Genomic DNA, 17,722 nt, shown 5'->3' on the forward strand with positions numbered 1-17,722 from the left:
TACGGGAGCCAGATCTCATCTCCGACTCCAGCTACAGGCAGACTTCGTCCGGACTCCTACGGGAGCCGGACTCCATCCCAAACCTCAACTGCTGGAAGGCTCTGCCCGGACTCCCATGGGAGCCGGGCTCCGTCCTCGACCTCGACTGTGGGAAGGCTTCACCCGGACTCCTACAGGAGCCGGGCTCCGTCCCCAACTTCAACCGTAAGGAAGACTCCACCCGGACTCCTACGGGAGCTGGGCTCCGTCACCAACTTCAACCACTGGTAAGCTTCGTCTGGACTCCTACGGGAGCCGGACTTCCCCCCTGACTTTAATTGCAGGAAGACTCCGCACGGACCCCTACGGGAGCCGAACCTCATCCCCGACTCCGGCTGCAGACAGACCTCGTCCGGATTCCTACGGGAGTCGAACTCTGCCCACAACTCCGACCGCAAGCAGACTCCGCCCGGACTCCTACGGGAGCCGGACTCCGTTCCCAACCTTAACTACTGGAAGGCTCCGCCCGGACTCCCAAGGGAGCCGGGCTCCGTCCTCGACCTCGACTGTGGGAAGGCTTCACCCGGACTCTTACGAGAGCCGGGCTCCATCCCCAACTTCAACCGTAAGGAAGACTCCGCCCGGACTCCTACGGCAGCCGGGCTCCGTCACCAACTTCAACCACTGGTAAGCTTCATCCGGACTCCTACGGGAGCCGAACTTCGCCCCTGACTTTAATTGCAAGAAGACTCCACCCAGACCCCTACGGGAGCCGGGCCTCATCTCCGACTCCGGCTGCAGACAGACCTCGTCCGGACTCCTACGGGAGCTGAACTCCGCCCACAACTCTGACCGCAAGCAGACTCCACCCAGACTCCTACGGGAGCCGGACTCCGTCCCCAACCTCAACTGCTGGAAGGCTCCACCCGGACTCCCATGGGAGCCGGGCTCCGTCCTCGACCTCGACTGCGGGAAGGCTTCACCCGGACTCCTACAGGAGCCGGGCTCCGTCCCCAACTTCAACCGCAAGGAAGACTCCGCTCGGACTCCTACGGGAGCCGGGCTCCAACACCAACTTCAACCGCTGGTATGCTTCGTCCGGACTCCTACGGGAGCCGGACTTTGCCCCTGACTTTAATTGCAGGAAGACCCCGCTCGGACCCCTACGGGAGTCGGGCCTCGTCCCTGACTCTGACTGCAGACAGACCTCGTCCGGACTCCTACGGGAGTCGAAATCCGCCCACAACTCTGACTGCAAGCAGACTCCGCTCGGACTCCTATGGGAGCCGGGCTTCGTCCACAACTCCAACTGCTGGTAAGTGCTGTCCGGACTCCTACGGGAGCCGGGCTCCGTCCCCAACTTCAACCGTAAGGAAGACTCCGCCCGGACTCCTACGGGAGCCGGGCTCCGTCACCAACTTCAACCACCGGTAAGCTTCATCCAGACTCTTATGGGAGCCGGACTTCGCCCCTGACTTTAATTGCAGGAAGACTCCACCCGGACCCCTACGGGAGCTGGGCCTCATCCCCGACTCCGGCTGCAAACAGACCTCGTCCGGACTCCTACGGGAGCCGAACTCCACCCACAACTCTGACCGCAAGCAGACTCCGCCCGGACTCCTATGGGAGCCGGACTCCGTCCCCAACCTCAACTGCTGGAAGGCTCCGCCCGGACTCCCCTGGGAGTCGGGCTCCGTCCTCGACCACGACTGCGGGAAGGCTTCACCCGGACTCCTGCGGGAGCCGGGCTCCATCCCCAACTTCAACCGTAAGGAAGACTCCGCCCGGACTCCTACGGGAGCCGGGCTCCATCACCAACTTCAACCGCTGGTAAGCTTCGTCTGGACACCTACGGGAGCTGGACTTCGCCCCTGACTTTAATTGCAGGTAGACTTCGACCGGACTCCTACGAGATCCTGATCTCTCCGGCTACAGACAGACCTCGTCCGGACTCCTACAGGAGCCAAACTCCGCCCACAACTCTGACCGCAAGCAGACTCCGCCCAGACTCCTACGGGAGCTGGGCTCCGTCCATAACTCCAACTGCTGGTAAGCGCCACCGGACTCGTATGGGAGTCGGGCTCCATCCCCAACTTCAACCGTAAGGAATACTCCGCTCGGACTCCTACGGGAGCCGGGCTCCATCACCAACTTCAACCGCTGGTAAGCTTCGTCCGGACTCCTACGGGAGCCGAACTTCACCTCTGACTTTAATTGCAGGTAGACTTCGACCGGACTCCTACGGGAGCCTGATCTCTCCGGCTGCAGACAGACCTCGTCCGGACTCCTACAGGAGCCGAACTCCGCCCACAACTCCGACCGCAAGCAAACTTCGCCCAGACTCCTACGGGAGCCAGGCTCCAACCACAACTCCAACTGCTGGTAAGCGCCGCCCGAACTCCTACGGGAGCCGGGCTCCGCCCCCAACTTCAACCGTAAGGAAGACTCCGCCCGATCTCCTACGGGAGCCGGGCTCCGTCACCAACTTCATCCGCTGGTAAGCTGCGTCCGGACTCCTACGGGAGCCGAACTTCACCCCTGACTTTAATTGCAGGTAGACTTTGATCGGACTCCTACGGGAGCCTGATCTCTCCGACTGCAGACAGACCTCGTCCGGACTCCTACGGGAGCCGAACTCCGCCCACAACTCCAACCGCAAGCAGACTCCACCCACAACTCCGACCGCAAACAGACTCCGCCCGGACTCCTACGGGACCGGGCTCCGTCCATAACTCCAACTGCTGGTAAGCGCCGCTCGGACTCCTACGGGAGCCGGGTTCCGTCCCCAACTTCAACCGTAAGGAAGACTCCACCCGGACTCCTACGGGAGTCGGGCTCCGTCACCAACTTCAACCGCTGGTAAGCTCCGTCCGGACTCCTATGGGATCCGAACTTCGCCCTTGACTTTAATTACAAGAAGACTCTGCCCGGACCCCTACGGGACCCGGGCCTCATCCCCGACTTTGGCTAAAGGAAGACTTCGTCCGGACTCTTACGGGAGCCAGACTCCGGGCTCCTCTCAAATGGATAGCTAACCACCCCTCTTCGCCAGACACTCCAGTCGAACTTCAGCCGACAGGTCTGCACTCCCTGGCGTGGCGCAGCAACAGCCACGATTCTGCTCCACTCCCTGCGGCAGACCCTACGCAGCTCCATTACTTCCTGGCAGGCCATACAAATGGCCACGATTCTGCTCCACTCCCTACGGCAGACCCTACGCAGCTCCATTACTTCCTGGCAGGCCATACTAACGGCGATGATTCTGCTCCACTTCCTGCGGCAGACCCTACACAGCTCCATTACTTTCTGGCCTCTCAAATGGATAGCTAACCACCCCTCTTCGCCAGACACTCCAGCCGAACTTCAGTCGACAGGTCTGGACTCCCTGGCGTGGTGCAGCAACAGCCACGATTCTGCTCCACTCCCTGCGGCAGACCCTACGCAGCTCCATTACTTCCTGGCAGGCCATACTAACGGCCACGATTCTGCTCCACTCCCTACGGCAGACCCTACGCAGCTCTATTACTTCCTGGCAGGCCATACTAACGGCCACGATTCTGCTCCACTCCCTGCGGCAGACCCTACGCAGCTCCATTACTTCCTGGCAGGCCATACTAATGGCCATGATTCTGCTCCACTCCCTGCGGCAGACCCTACGCAGCTCCATTACTTCCTGGCAGGCCATACTAACGGCCACGATTCTGCTCCACTCCCTGCGGCAGACCCTACGCAGCTCCATTACTTCCTGACAGGCCATGCTAACGGCCATGATTCTGCTCCACTCCCTGCGGCAGACCCTACGCAGCTCCATTACTTCCTGGCAGGCCATACTAACGGCCACGATTCTGCTCCACTCCCTGTGGCAGACCCTATGCAGCTCCATTACTTCCTGGCAGGCCATGCTAACGGCCATGATTCTGCTCCACCCCCTGCGAGGGATCCGGTGTGATTCCACCACTCCTTGATGAGTCACGACAACGGACACCGCTCCACTCCCCACAACTGATTCCATGTGGCGAGCTACGGCGATAGCCACGATTCCGTTCTACTACCCTTCGCAAAAAATTCCTCTTGACTATGGACGGCCCACGATCAGACGGTTACAAATATCGCTATCAGTCTGTTGCTCCCTCCGCCTATAAAAGGAGGGACCCCAGATACGTTATTTTCTAAGCTCCATTTTCTATCTCAAAACTCTGCTAAAATTTTTGTTCGAGCACTCCATTCTTGTTGAGACAGAGAACTGACTTGAGCGTCGGAGGGTCTTGCCAGAGCAACCCCACCTCCGGTTGAGACTTCTTTTGCAGGTCCCGACGGCGACCGTGACTCCCTCGACTCCAGGTTCTCTGGCGTAGGTGGATTTTTGCACCAACAGGATTGGCGCTAGAGGAAGGGGACTGTGTCTTCGCAGTATCCTTGTTCTTAAAGGAGCGCTCAACGGGACCGCCCCCGGGCATCTTTTTCGACATCCTCTCCTCTTTCCTCCACTTGATCTTTGCTCGATGCCTCCCCGCAAGGCATCCACGCAATGATCCACGGCCTCCATGACCAGATCTCAGGCTCCGGCCTCACCTCCTGTTTCCCAACCTCCTCCTCCGACGACGACGGCGGTCGGTGCAGAGCAGTTTGATCTGCTAGCATGCAGCAGCAGCAGCAGCAGCAGCCGCAAGCATCAGTGCACCTGGAAAGGGTGTCACCGGGACACCAGAATCTGGCAATGGGGCGGGCCACTTGGGCCGGCCGTCCCATCTTTCCTGGGAAGACAAACCCGAGGGTGGAGAGCCCTCAATCGGATCATGACTCCACCCCTGAAAGATCCCTGCCCTCATTCTGCCAGAGGACCCTCGAGACCCAAAGTCGAGAGGATTTCTTGGACCAGAGACTCCAAGAGATGAACCGGTGGATCGAAGAACTCCGCCATGCTATCCCCACTTATGTTCGAAAGCTACGACGGGACTTCGAACCCGGTTGATCATCTGGAAGCCTTCCGGATGATGCTGCTGCTTCATGGCACTCCCGACGCCATTCTATGCAGAGCCTTCCCATCCACCTTGAAGGGAGTGGTGAGAAACTGGTACTCGGTGTTGAAGCCAGGTACCATCTTTTTCTTCGATCAGATGAGCCACCAATTCGTGGCCCATTTTGTCAGCAGCCGGCACCCCCGAAAGGGTTCGGAGTCCCTCATCAATATCAAGCAGAGGGAAGGAGAGTCCATTCGGGCCTACATCAACCGTTTCAATGTCGCAGCGATGGAGGTCCAGAATTTGGACCAATCAGTCGCAAGGGCCCCTTTGAAGGGTGGCCTTCAGAAGAATGACCTTTTGTTCTCCCTGGAGAAGAAGTACCCCAGGGATTTTGCTAATTTGTTGGCTCGGGCTGAAGGGGACGCCCGAGCGGAAGAAGCCTTCAAAATGAAGGATGAGGAGACCGCAAGAGAGCGGCAGGTGGGAGACTTGAGTAAGCCCACAGTCAAAAAAAGGTCGTGAGAAGCTCGATCGCATTCTCGATCCCCTCCTGGGCACAAGAGTGCCCATACTCCGCCCTGGGTATGCAGGCAGAGAAGTCTGGATCGCGGGGTTCGGTGGGGTTCTCCACCGAGAAGATTTTGCAACTACACCCCCCTCAATGCCTCGAAGACCCAGGTACTGATGGAGGTCAGGGAGCAGCTCCCTAGGCCAGAGAGGATGCGCACACACCCTGGGAAGTCCAACCCCAACAAGTTCTGTCTCTACCACCGTGACCACGGCCACGACACGGAGGAATGCATCCAGCTCCAAGACAAGATCGAAGAGCTCATCCGGCGAGGTCGACTCGACAGGTTCATCCGACGCCGGCCTGAGGGTAGAGAAGATCGGCCAAGGGCCCTACCGCAACCTGAACCGCCAAGGAGGGAAGAGTAGCCCGGAGATTGGCCTCCAATTAGGGACCATCGACTCCATCGCCGGAGGACCTCAAGGAGGAGTAGACCTTCCACGACCATGGAACTTAGGAAACCTGTAAAGGTATCGCTTACGACTTTGCCCTGAATATAAATTCCTTTCGACTTTGCATGCTCCTCCCATTTGGCATGGATTTGTTACGACTGGGGATAACCCCTTCAAACAATTAAAACAAGGTTATGTTAGGAACGGAAGGAGAACCTCATCCTAACATAACTAAAATGAAAGTTCGATTATTTAGAGATCGGATTGGGGGAAAGGCCTTACAATGCCCTAATGCGCCCCCACAGCCATGTCAGGAACAGGAGGAGAACCTCGTTCTGACATGAGCAAAGTCGAAGTCCCGGTTCCCTTTAGATCGGATGGGGGGAGAGGCCCTGCAACGCCCATATGCTCCCCCACAGCCCTGTTAGGGACAGGAGGAGAACCTCGCCCTAACTTGAGCAAAGTCAAAGGCCCAGTTCTTTTAGATCGGATGGGGGGAGAGGCTCCACAACACCCTAACGTGCCCCCACAGCCTTGTTAGGGACAGGAGGAGAACCTCGCCCTAACATGAGCAAAGTCGAAGGCCCAGTTCTCTCTAGACCGGATGGGGGGAGAGGCCCTGCAACGCCCATATGCACCCCCACAGCTCTGTTAGGGACAGGAGGAGAACCTTGCCCTAACTTGAGCAAAGTCGAAGGTCCGGTTCTCTTTAGACCGGATGGGGGGAGAGGCCCTGCAATGCCCATATGCGCCCCCACAGCCCTGTTAGGGACAAGAGGAGGACCTCACCCTAACTTGAGAGAAGTCGAAGGCCTGGTTCTCTAGATCAGATTGGAGGGAGAGGCCCAGCAATGCCCATAAGTACACCTACAGCCGCGTTAGAGACAAGAGGAGGACCTCATCCTAACCAGAGCTGAAACCTGTTACGACAGAAATAGAGAAAGAACCTCATCCCGGCATCAATTAAAGTCCGATCGTTTAAGACTAGAAGAGAAAAAGGGGGGACCTTCCCCAGCGGCCCCTTCGTAATAAGACTCCGTCCGGACTCCTACGGGAGCCGGACTTCGCCTCCGACGCCGATTGCAGGTGGACTCCGCCCGGACTCCTACGGGAGCCGGGCTTCATCCCCATCTTCGACTGCTGGTAGACTCTCTCCGGACTCCTATGGGAGTCGAACCTCGTACCCAACTCCGGCTGCAGGAAGACTTCATCCGGACTCCTACGGGAGCCGGACTTCGCCCCTGACGCCAATTGCAGGTGGACTCCGCCCGGACTCCTACGGGAGCCGGGCTTCTCTCCCGACTTCGACTAATGGTAAACTTCATCCGGACTCCTACGGGAGCCGGAGTTCACCCCTGACTTTAATTGCAGGTGGACTTCGCCCAGACTCCCATGGGAACCGAACTTCGCCCCGACTTTGCTTACGGGAGCCGGACTCCCGTAGCCCCACCAAGAGCGGGGGAAAAATTCCAAACGAAAAAAAAAAGGGAGGAGGGGCTAGAAAGGAAAGCGATGGACCACGTCAGTGATGAATGAAAAACAAACAGCATCAAAAACACAGAGAACCCCATCTCAGCAAGGATTGGGGTTCTTATCAAGGACTCCAGCTCTCAAGGAAGCTCTCAACACGAGCCCGAGATGAGACTTCTTCAGGGTGACGAAAGATCAGACCTCTGAGCTCGAGCCCTGATGGAGGGCACCAAACCCAAGCGGTCCCAGACAAATCTGTGACCATAGACGAAAAGTATGGGTCGATACGATGGCAATCGGATACCTCCGAATGATGCGAAGATCGAAAAGAAGTTCGGCAAGCGACAATTCAACACGTGAGTATAAGAGGTAGCAGAAATTTTTCTTCTCGTATTATTCATCCAATATACATTATAGAGCAATTAAGGTTGAAGGAGAAGGATAACTGAAAGGCGAGTCGACATGACGACTACCGGTAATCTACGGACGACGTCAAAAAAAAAAAAAAAAAAAAAGAAGAAGAAGAAGAGAGAAATGGGGAAAAAGAAGAGAAATAGAGAGAAGGGGATACAACAATAACAATGATAAAGGAAACGACTTCGGCTGTGAAAATTTTCTATACTTCCTTCGCTCGAAACTTGAACTCGAAAGTAGGGAGACTGGTGTTTGGTGTAAAACCTCCCCCAGCCGAAGTTCGTGTTCGGAGTGACCCCTCGGGGATGTTGTAGGCAAACTTCGTCCGGACTCCTAAGGGAGCCGGACTCCGTCTTCTACTTCAACTGCAAACAAACTTCGCCCGGACTCCTATGGGAGCCAGATCTCGTCTCCGACTCCAGCTACAGGTAGACTTCGTCTGGACTCCTATGGGAGCCAGACTCCGTCCCCAACCTCAATTGCTGGAAGGCTCCACCCGGACTCCCATGGGAGCCGGACTCCGTCCTCGACCTCGACTGTGGGAAGGCTTCACCTGGACTCCTACGGGAGTCGGGCTCCATCCCGAACTTCAACCGTAATGAAGACTCCGCCTGGACTCCTACGAGAGCCGGGCTCCGTCACCAACTTCAACCGCTGGTAAGCTTCATCCGGACTCCTACAAGAGCCGGACTTCGCCCCTCACTTTAATTGTAGGAAGACTCCGCCTGGACCCCTACGGGAGCCGGGCCTTGTCCCCGACTCCGACTGCAGATAGACCTCGTCCGGACTCCTACAGGAGCCGAACTCCACCCATAACTCTGACTGCAAGCAGACTCCGCCCAGACTCCTACGGTAGCCGGACTCCATCCCCAACCTCAACTGCTGGAAGGCTCTGCCCGGACTCCCATGGGAGCCTGGCTTCGTCCTCGACCAAGACTGCGGGAAGGCTTCACCCGGACTCCTACGGGAGCCGGGCTCCATCCCCAACTTCAACCGTAAGGAAGACTCCGCCCGAACTCCTACGAGAGCTGGGCTCCGTCACCAACTTCAATCGCTGGTAAGCTTCGTCCAGACTCCTACGGGAGCCGGACTTCGCCTCTGACTTTAATTGCAGGAAGACTCCGCCCAGACCCCTACGGGAGGCGGGCCTCATCTCCTACTCTGGCTGCAGACAGACCTCGTCCGAACTCCTACGGGAACCAAACTCCACCCACAACTCCGACCGTATGCAGACTCCGCCCGGACTCCTACGGGAGCCGGACTCATCCCCAACCTCAACTGCTGGAAGGCTCCGCCCGGACTCCCATGGGAGTCGGGCTCCATCCTTGACCTCGACTGCGGGAAGGCTTCACCCGGACTCCTACGGGAGCCGGGCTTCGTTCCCAACTTCAACCGTAAGGAAGACTCCGCCCGGACTCCAACGGGAGCCAGGCTCTGTCACTAACTTCAACCGCTGGTAAGCTTCATCCGGACTCCTACGGGAGCCGGACTTCACCCCTGACTTTAATTATAGGAAGACTCCGCCCAGACCCCTACGGGAGTCTGGCCTCATCCCCGACTCCAGCTGCAGACAGACCTCATCCGGACTCCTACGGGAGCCAAACTCCACCCACAACTCCGACCGCAAGCAAACTCCGCCCGGACTCCTACGGGAGCCGGGCTTCATCCACAACTCCAACTGCTAGTAAGCACCGCCCGGACTCCTACGGGAGTCGGGCTCCATCCCCAACTTCAACCGTAAGGAAGACTCTGCCCGGACTCCTACGGGAGCCGGGCTCCGTCACCAACTTCAACCGCTGGTAAGCTTCGTCCAGACTCCTATGGGATCCGGACTTTGCCCCTGACTTTAATTGCAGAAAGAATCTGCCCGGACCCCTACGGTAGCCGAGCCTCGTCCCCGACACCGACTGCAGACGACCTCGTCCGAACTCCAACGGGAGCCGAACTCTGTTCACAACTCCGACCGCAAGTAGACTCTGCCCGGACTCCTACGGGAGCCGGACTCCGTCCCTAACCTCAACTGCTGGAAGGCTCCGCCCGGACTCCCATGGGAGCCGGGCTCCATCCTCGACCTCGACTAGGGAAGGCTTCACCCGGACTCCTACGGGAGTCGGGCTCCATCCCCAACTTCAACCGTAAAAAAGACTCTGCCCGGACTCCTACGGGAGCCAGGCTCCGTCACCAACTTCAACCGCTGGTAAGCTTCGTCCGGACTCCTACGGGAGTCGGACTTCGCCCCTGACTTTAATTGCAGGTAGACTTCGACCGGACTCCTACGGGAGCCTGATCTCTTCGACTGCAGACAGACCTCATCCAGACTCCTACGGGAGTCGAACTCCACCCATAATTTCGATCGCAAGCAGACTCCGCCCGGACTCTTACGGGAGCCGGGCTCTGTCCACAACTCTAACTGCTGGTAAGCACCGCCCGAACTCCTACGGGAGCCGGCCTCCGTCCCCAACTTCAACCGTAAGGAAGACTCTGCCCGGACTCCTACGGGAGCCGGGCTCCATCACAAACTTCAACCGCTGGTAAGCTTCGTTCGGACTCTTACGGGAGCCGGACTTCGCCTCTGACTTTAATTGCAGGTAGACTTCGATCGGACTCCTACGGGAGCCTGATCTCTCCGGCTGCAGACAGACCTCGTCCGGACTCCTACGGGAGCCGAACTCCGCCCACAACTCCGACCGCAAGCAGACTCCGCCCGGACTCCTACAGGAGCCGGGCTCCATCCATAACTCCAACGGCTGGTAAGCGCCGCCCGGACTCCTACGGGAGCCGGGCTCTGTCCCCAACTTGAACCGTAAGGAAGACTCCGCCCGGACTCCTACGGGAGCCGGGCTCCGTCACCAACTTCAACCGCTGGTAAGCTTCGTCCAGACTCCTACGGGAGCCAGACTTCACCCCTGACTTTAATTGCAGGTAGACTTCGACCGGACTCCTACGGGAGCCTGATCTCTCCGGCTGCAGACAGACCTCTTTCAGACTCCTACGGGACCCGAACTCTGCCCATAACTCCGACCGCAAGCAGACTCCGCCCGGACTCCTATGGGGCCGGGCTCCATCCACAACTCCAACTGCTGGTAAGCACCGCTCGGACTCCTACGGGAGCCGGGCTCCATCCCCAACTTCAACCGTAAGGAAGACTCTGCCCGGACTCCTATGGGAGCCGGGCTCTGTCACCAACTTCAACCACTGGTAAGCTCCGTTCGGACTCCTACGGGAGCTGGACTTCGCCCCTGACTTTAATTACAGGAAGACTCTGCCTGGACCCCTACGGGACCCGGGCCTCGTCCCCAACTTCGGCTAAAGGAAGACTTCGTCCGGACTCTTACGGGAGCCGGACTCTGGGCTCCTCTCAAATGGATAGCTAACCACCCCTCTCCGCTAGACACTCCAGCCAAACTTCAGCCGACAGGTCTGCACTCCTTAGCGTGGTGCAGCAACAGCTACTATTCTGCTCCACTCCCTGTGGCAGACCCTACGCAGCTCCATTACTTCCTGGCAGGCCATACTAGCGGCCATGATTCTGCTCCACTCCCTACGGCAGACCCTACACAGCTCCATTACTTCCTGGCAGGCCATACTAAGGGCCATGATTCTGCTCCACTCCCTGCGGCAGACCCTACGCAGCTCCATTACTTCCTGGCAGGCCATACTAACGGCCACGATTCTGCTCCACTCCCTGCGGCAGACCCTACGCAGCTCCATTACTTCTTGGCAGGCCATACTAACGGCCACGATTCTGCTCCACTCCCTGCGGCAGACCCTACGCAGCTCCATTACTTCCTGGCAAGCCATGCTAACGGCCACGATTCTTCTCCACCCCCTGCGACGGATCCGGTTCGATTCCTCCACTCCCTGACGAGTCACGACAATGGACACCGCTCCACTCCCCACAACTAATTCCACATGGCGAGCTACGGTGATAGCCACGATTTCGCTCTACTACCCTTCGCAATAAATTCCTCCTGACTATGGGCGGCCCACGATCAGACGGTTACAGACATCGCTATCAGTCTGTTGCTCCCTCCGCCTATAAAAGGAGAGACCCCAGATACGTTATTTTTTAAGCTCCATTTTCTATCTCAAAACTCTGCTAAAATTTCTGTTCGAGCACTCCATTCTTGTTGAGGCAGAGAACTGACTTGAGCGTCGGAGGGTCTTGCCGAAGCAACCCCACCTCCGGTTGAGACTTCTTTTGTAGGTCCCGACGGCGACCGCGACTCCCTCGACTCCAGCTTCTCCGGCGTGGGTGGATTTTTGCACCAACAAAACCAAATAGACCTTGATTCAGGCTCAATGGTTGAGCTTGAGTCATTAGGCTGATTAGATCGCTAGGTGAATTAAGTTGACCTATGTTGTTAAGGTTAATCAATATGACTGATTTAGGTGTCCTGGACTGACTTGTCTCTAATCCTCCTCATGACTTTCTAAAGTCAGTAGGAGGATCTACGACTTACCGGTTGGAACCACTAGTTACTAATCCTTCTCATGACTTGATGAAATTAGTGGGAGGATTATGACTTGTAGGTCGACTGATGTCCTCTAAGATATATTAACCAAATCCTCTAAATTATTAGGTCCATAAAATGAGCTAGTTATAAGGATAACTAGATCATAGCCTCCCATTAAGGTGCATGATAATGAGTCTAATATCCTAAATAGATATTGGAGGTGCCATACGCCTGGTGTCTATTACGTATTGGATTATCATTCATTACATGACCATCTTGTTGTACCTCTGACCAATGCTCAGGTTGGTGGAGCCACACTCGGGTCTGGACATCTATTTTGTTGGATGTACTTGATGTTGTCATATTAATAGTTGGACCTAATCAGGATTTTCAGTGGAGGCACCACACGCTTGCTGAAAGAAAGCCTAGGGCAAAATCTGATTACTAAAAATTATTTGAAAAAATAATTAGTTGTAAACCTACCCATGGATGCACTAGGGTTGGTCGAGCCACACTCGGGCCTGAATGTAGTCTGTGTGGATTCTGGTATCTACTAAAAAATTAAAATAATTTCTCAGATTGGAGGTAGAGGCTACCAATTCGTATAAAATAGTGAAAGAAACTTTAGACTAAAGTCTAAGTATTTAGGCTTAAAATAATTCATATACTAAAGATTAATTATTCTCTTTTTAGAAATGGCTAGAAAATTATCGCTCTGTTCGTTGTTAGATAGTGACAATATTATCAAACCTAACTTCGATAGCCAGTATCAAAAGTTGAATATAGTTTTTTGAGCAAATTAATCAAGAAGTCTCGGGCTAACCCAAACAAGCTTAAAAGAGAAATCAGCAAATGGTTGCTGGTCAAGATGTTATGTGATAACTCCTTGAAATTTTTTGATTGGTAATACTACTATTTGGGTATAGGATACCGATAGTGCAAGTCATGCTTGCAAATAGTTACAAAATACTTCAGGATAGTAGAAGGTTTAAAAAATGATAAGAGACTCTTAAATGTAAGACATAGAAGTCTGTTCTAGTCTTAACATTAGAAATCATCGAACTTATTTTCAACCCTGAAGATGTCATTTTTAGTGATTGTCACTATTGTCCAATCTTATTGATGGTGTCAATAAGTATGATTATTGTAATATCATTGTGAATGATACTACAATAATGAATAGATAATTGAAAATAACATAAACTCATTACCATAGTCTGTTAGTATAAAGTACACATCTGACTAGCATCCTAGATTAGACAATATCATCGAAGTCTATTTTTAGTATAGTTGACTTATTCATCTTTTATTGAAAAGGGTAAATAAGCCAGTGATATTCTAAGTTATGGTATATATCGATGTATTTACAGTCACGAACATTAATGCCAGAAGAGGGCTTACTATTTTATTAAAATCTCTGATGATCTATCTTTGTATGGGTGTGTCTTGCTTATGAAGTATAAATCCAAATCAATTAAAATATTCAAATGATTCTATAATGACGTAGGAAAATGAACTATCAAGAGTATTAGAATTCATCAGTTTGACTGATAAAGTGAATACCTTTACAATAAATTTTGACATATCTTCAAAAAAAAAAATAGATTCTCTCTTAATGGACCTCTTCTGAGACATCATTATTTAAAAAAATGTTCGAAAAGGAGAATTGAATCTTGTTAGACATGGTTCGATCCATTACGGGGTTTGCTAGTCTGACTGAGGTCATATTTTAGAGACTACTTGATATGTCCTCGAGAATGTTCTGAGCAAATCGATCACAAAACTTCATATGAGATATAAACTTGGGTAATTCGATACTCTTTTACCTTAGGGTTTGCAGTGTCAAATTTGTATGAAATATTCACTAATCAATTAGCTTGGATCTTGATCTGATAAATTTTATTTAAGGATATTTCTTTTACCTCTTAATGGATATGAGATGTTTATGAATCTTAAGGTATTCCTTTTGGAAAGAAAGTTTCTTAGTGAACAAATTGATGCTTTTAAGAGCAAACTTAATAAAGCTTGATAAGTATGAGAACCAACTCTGACATAAACCAACATAACTAGAATTGATTAGATCAAATCTGAAACCCGATGTAAAGGCATCCTTGAATAGATACAGCAGAGTACCGTATCAGCCAAATAGATACTTTGATTTTTAGATTCGAGATGGAGATTTGATCTCTCATACAAATGCAATACAAGGATCTAACATTGAGAAATAGCTTGAAACCATTAAATCTAAAATAAAGTCCATAAAGATCAATAATATTTGGACATTCATTGGTTCACCTGAAAGGATAAGACTCATAAGTTATGAGTGGATTTTACATGGATAAGAGGTGGAGATGGTAAGGTGGAGACCTATTAATTCTATCTAATTGCCAAATGATTTCATCAAAGTTATAGTGTTGACTATGACGAGATAATTTTCTTATGCCAATCCTCAAGTCCATTCAGATTGAATCAAGCTTCTCAGAGTTAGAATATATATTTTGAATATATGACATCATTAAGAAAGAAGCAGAATCCTGTATGTACAAATGGACTAATAGTTCTGTAAAATCATTCTTTGTGCTGTTTGGATGAAATTTTTTTAATCGAAAATGACATCCCTACATTACAGAGAATAAAAGCTTGGTTGTCATCTCTGTTCTCCATAAAGATTTGAAAGATTATAAGAACCATCATTAAATATTTATGAAATACTAACGACCAATGGCTCGTTTATAAGGAATTTTATTTAAAACCTGTGGAATATCAATTCTAATTTTTGGTCAAATGGGAATGATAAAGTTGTGTCAGATTGTGTTTTTATCCTAAAAAGATGAGCAATATGCTGGAAAGGTTCCATGCAATAGTTAGTAGCCAATTTTATTTGCGATACAGAGTTCTTTATAGCATTTGATGCTGGTAAAGAAGTTGTTTGGTTATGAAAATTCATCAGTGAGCATAGCGTGGCATCCTCCATTGATGGTCTAATCTTTTTATATTGACAGCAGTACTGGAGCCATAGCTCAAGCTAAAGAATTGATGTTCAATCTGTGAACCAAATACTTTTTGCATTGCAATCAACTTGTTCGATAAGATCAAAATAAAATTGACCTTAGGAAGATCGACTGAAAGAACTTGACCGACCCATTGACCAGAGCAATCAGATCTAATGAGTTCGATGATCTAAAATGAAAAATAGATATTTGATACCGATCTAATTGGCTTTAGTCCAAGTAGAAGTTGTTGAAAAATATATCTTAAAGCCAATCATCTAGGTTGTAGATGATTGTGCTCCATATAAGTATATGATATATAGAATAATAAATATTATCTGATAGATTTATCATAAAAAATATATCTTCTAAAATAGAACTCATATGTTATGATGAAGTCCTTAAAACTACTTTCAAAATGATAAAAAAAAAATTATCATATGGTTCTTAAATCCTGCTCGCGATCAAATGATATAATTGTTACAAGGATAATAATTGTATCAAGTGTAGGTTGTTGTATACCATATTAGTTGGTTGTCCTCTTAACCAAGACGTGTGGTGACACGAGTATGGCATACAGGTGATATGTAGGAGTACATTTCACTGAACGTGACCACTTTCGGAGCACTCTACTGTCAATACTTGCTCTGATGGAATATGGGTATATATATCTCTCAGACCTGAGACTGTCTTGATGACTTGCAAGCAACTCATTATGCTTTGATGCCAGACTATCCGAATTTCTAATTCAGTGACCGAAGATTTCTGAGTATAGTCAAGTACTTGTAAAGTTTGAGTACGAGTCAAGATGGGATTGATCGCTCCAAGTAAAATTGAAGATGATGCATCATTATATTTTAATTCAGCAAATATTGGCCAAAGTAGTCCTAGTGAAGAGTCATAGTATTTTTGAGGTTGAGACATAATGTGGATCACTTTTTCTAGGATGACAGTTTACCCTTAGTCATCCTTAAGCATCAAGTATCAATGGGATGAATTATATAGTAACTATATCTACATGGGTTTTAAAATATTTCTAGGCATACATTCGATCTATCCAGACATTGGATCTTATTGCTAAATGGTTACGTCGATTAGTACAAGAATTGTTCTTATGCTACCGGCTTAGGTTCGAATCTATGGGGTCACACACATAGAAGTATTTGTCTGATCAAATGGCTGATCAACAATTATAAATTATTGAAAAGTTTAATTATCAATTTGATTGATGATTAATCTTATGCAAAGATTGTAATAAATTATTTACTAATAGTTAGTAAATTAGAGGAATAATTAATTAACAATATGATTATTAATTGGCTTAATTTGATTGAGCAATGGAGATTGGATTAGATCTAATTGAATTGGATTCAATTAGATTGGCTTTTGATTAATTAGATGTAGCTCTATTGAATAATAGAGCTTATTCCAATTGATCTCAAAGATGCATAAATTTAAAATTATTCTAAATAGAATATAATTTAATTAGTTTTATATAGACTTAGATTGGATCTAACCCTATTGAATAATAGGCTTGATTGGATCAAGCCCTAATATCAAATGTAGCACCTGATCTCCATTCTTAGATCAATAGAGTTTTAATCTAACTAATTTCTAATTAAGTTGGGGCCTAATTGGGTTAGAATCTAATTAGTTAGTTTGTTATAACTAATTTCTAAATTGATTTGGATTGGATCCAAGGATTAGTTAGAGTTAGAACAAGATCTTGAATCCTATTGAAGAATAAGACTAAATCCAAACACTATGTGAAATTTATCTATGCACTCCATTTTTCTCTTCCTCTTGTGGAAAAGGAGGTGCCTCAATCTTCTCTTTGTTGCCGCCCCAAAAGAAAAAGAAAGAAGGAAGGGGGCGTCCAAGGATTGGACGCCCCAACATTCCACACGCCAAGATCCTATTTCTCCTCTTTTTCTTGATATTTTTCTAATCTTTTTCTTGCTAATTTTTAGACATGAAAGAGAGGCTTTTTTTCTGGTTATACAACAAAAAATTGGAGAAAAAAAATTCTTTCCAAGGAGAGAAAGATCAAGAAAGAAGAAGGGTTTTCTTTCTTGTGTGCAGCCTTGAAGAAGGAGTTCTTATTCTAGATTTTTTTTATTTTTTAAATAAAAATTAGATTAGATCTAATTTTTAATATATAGATTTTAAAAAAATATTAAAAAAAATTTGATTTGGGTTTGAGGCTTCTTGAAGTTTTAGATCAAGAAAGAAGATGGATTTTCTTTCTTACACGCAGCCTTGAAGAAGGAGTTCTTCTTCTAGATTTTTTTTATTTTTTTTTAAATAAAAATTAGATTAGATCTAATTTTTAACATAAAAATTTTATGAAAAAATACTAAAAAATTTTGGTTGGGTGTTGGGGCTTTTTTGAGTTCTTGATCAAGAAGAAAAAAGGAGAAGAAGAGAGAAGAATGGTTCTTCTCTTGGATTCTTCTTTTGGATTTTTTTGGATCTCAAAATTTTATAT

The sequence above is a fragment of the Elaeis guineensis genome, chromosome 12 (genome assembly GCF_000442705.2).
Source record: "Elaeis guineensis isolate ETL-2024a chromosome 12, EG11, whole genome shotgun sequence".
NCBI lineage: Eukaryota > Viridiplantae > Streptophyta > Magnoliopsida > Arecales > Arecaceae > Elaeis > Elaeis guineensis.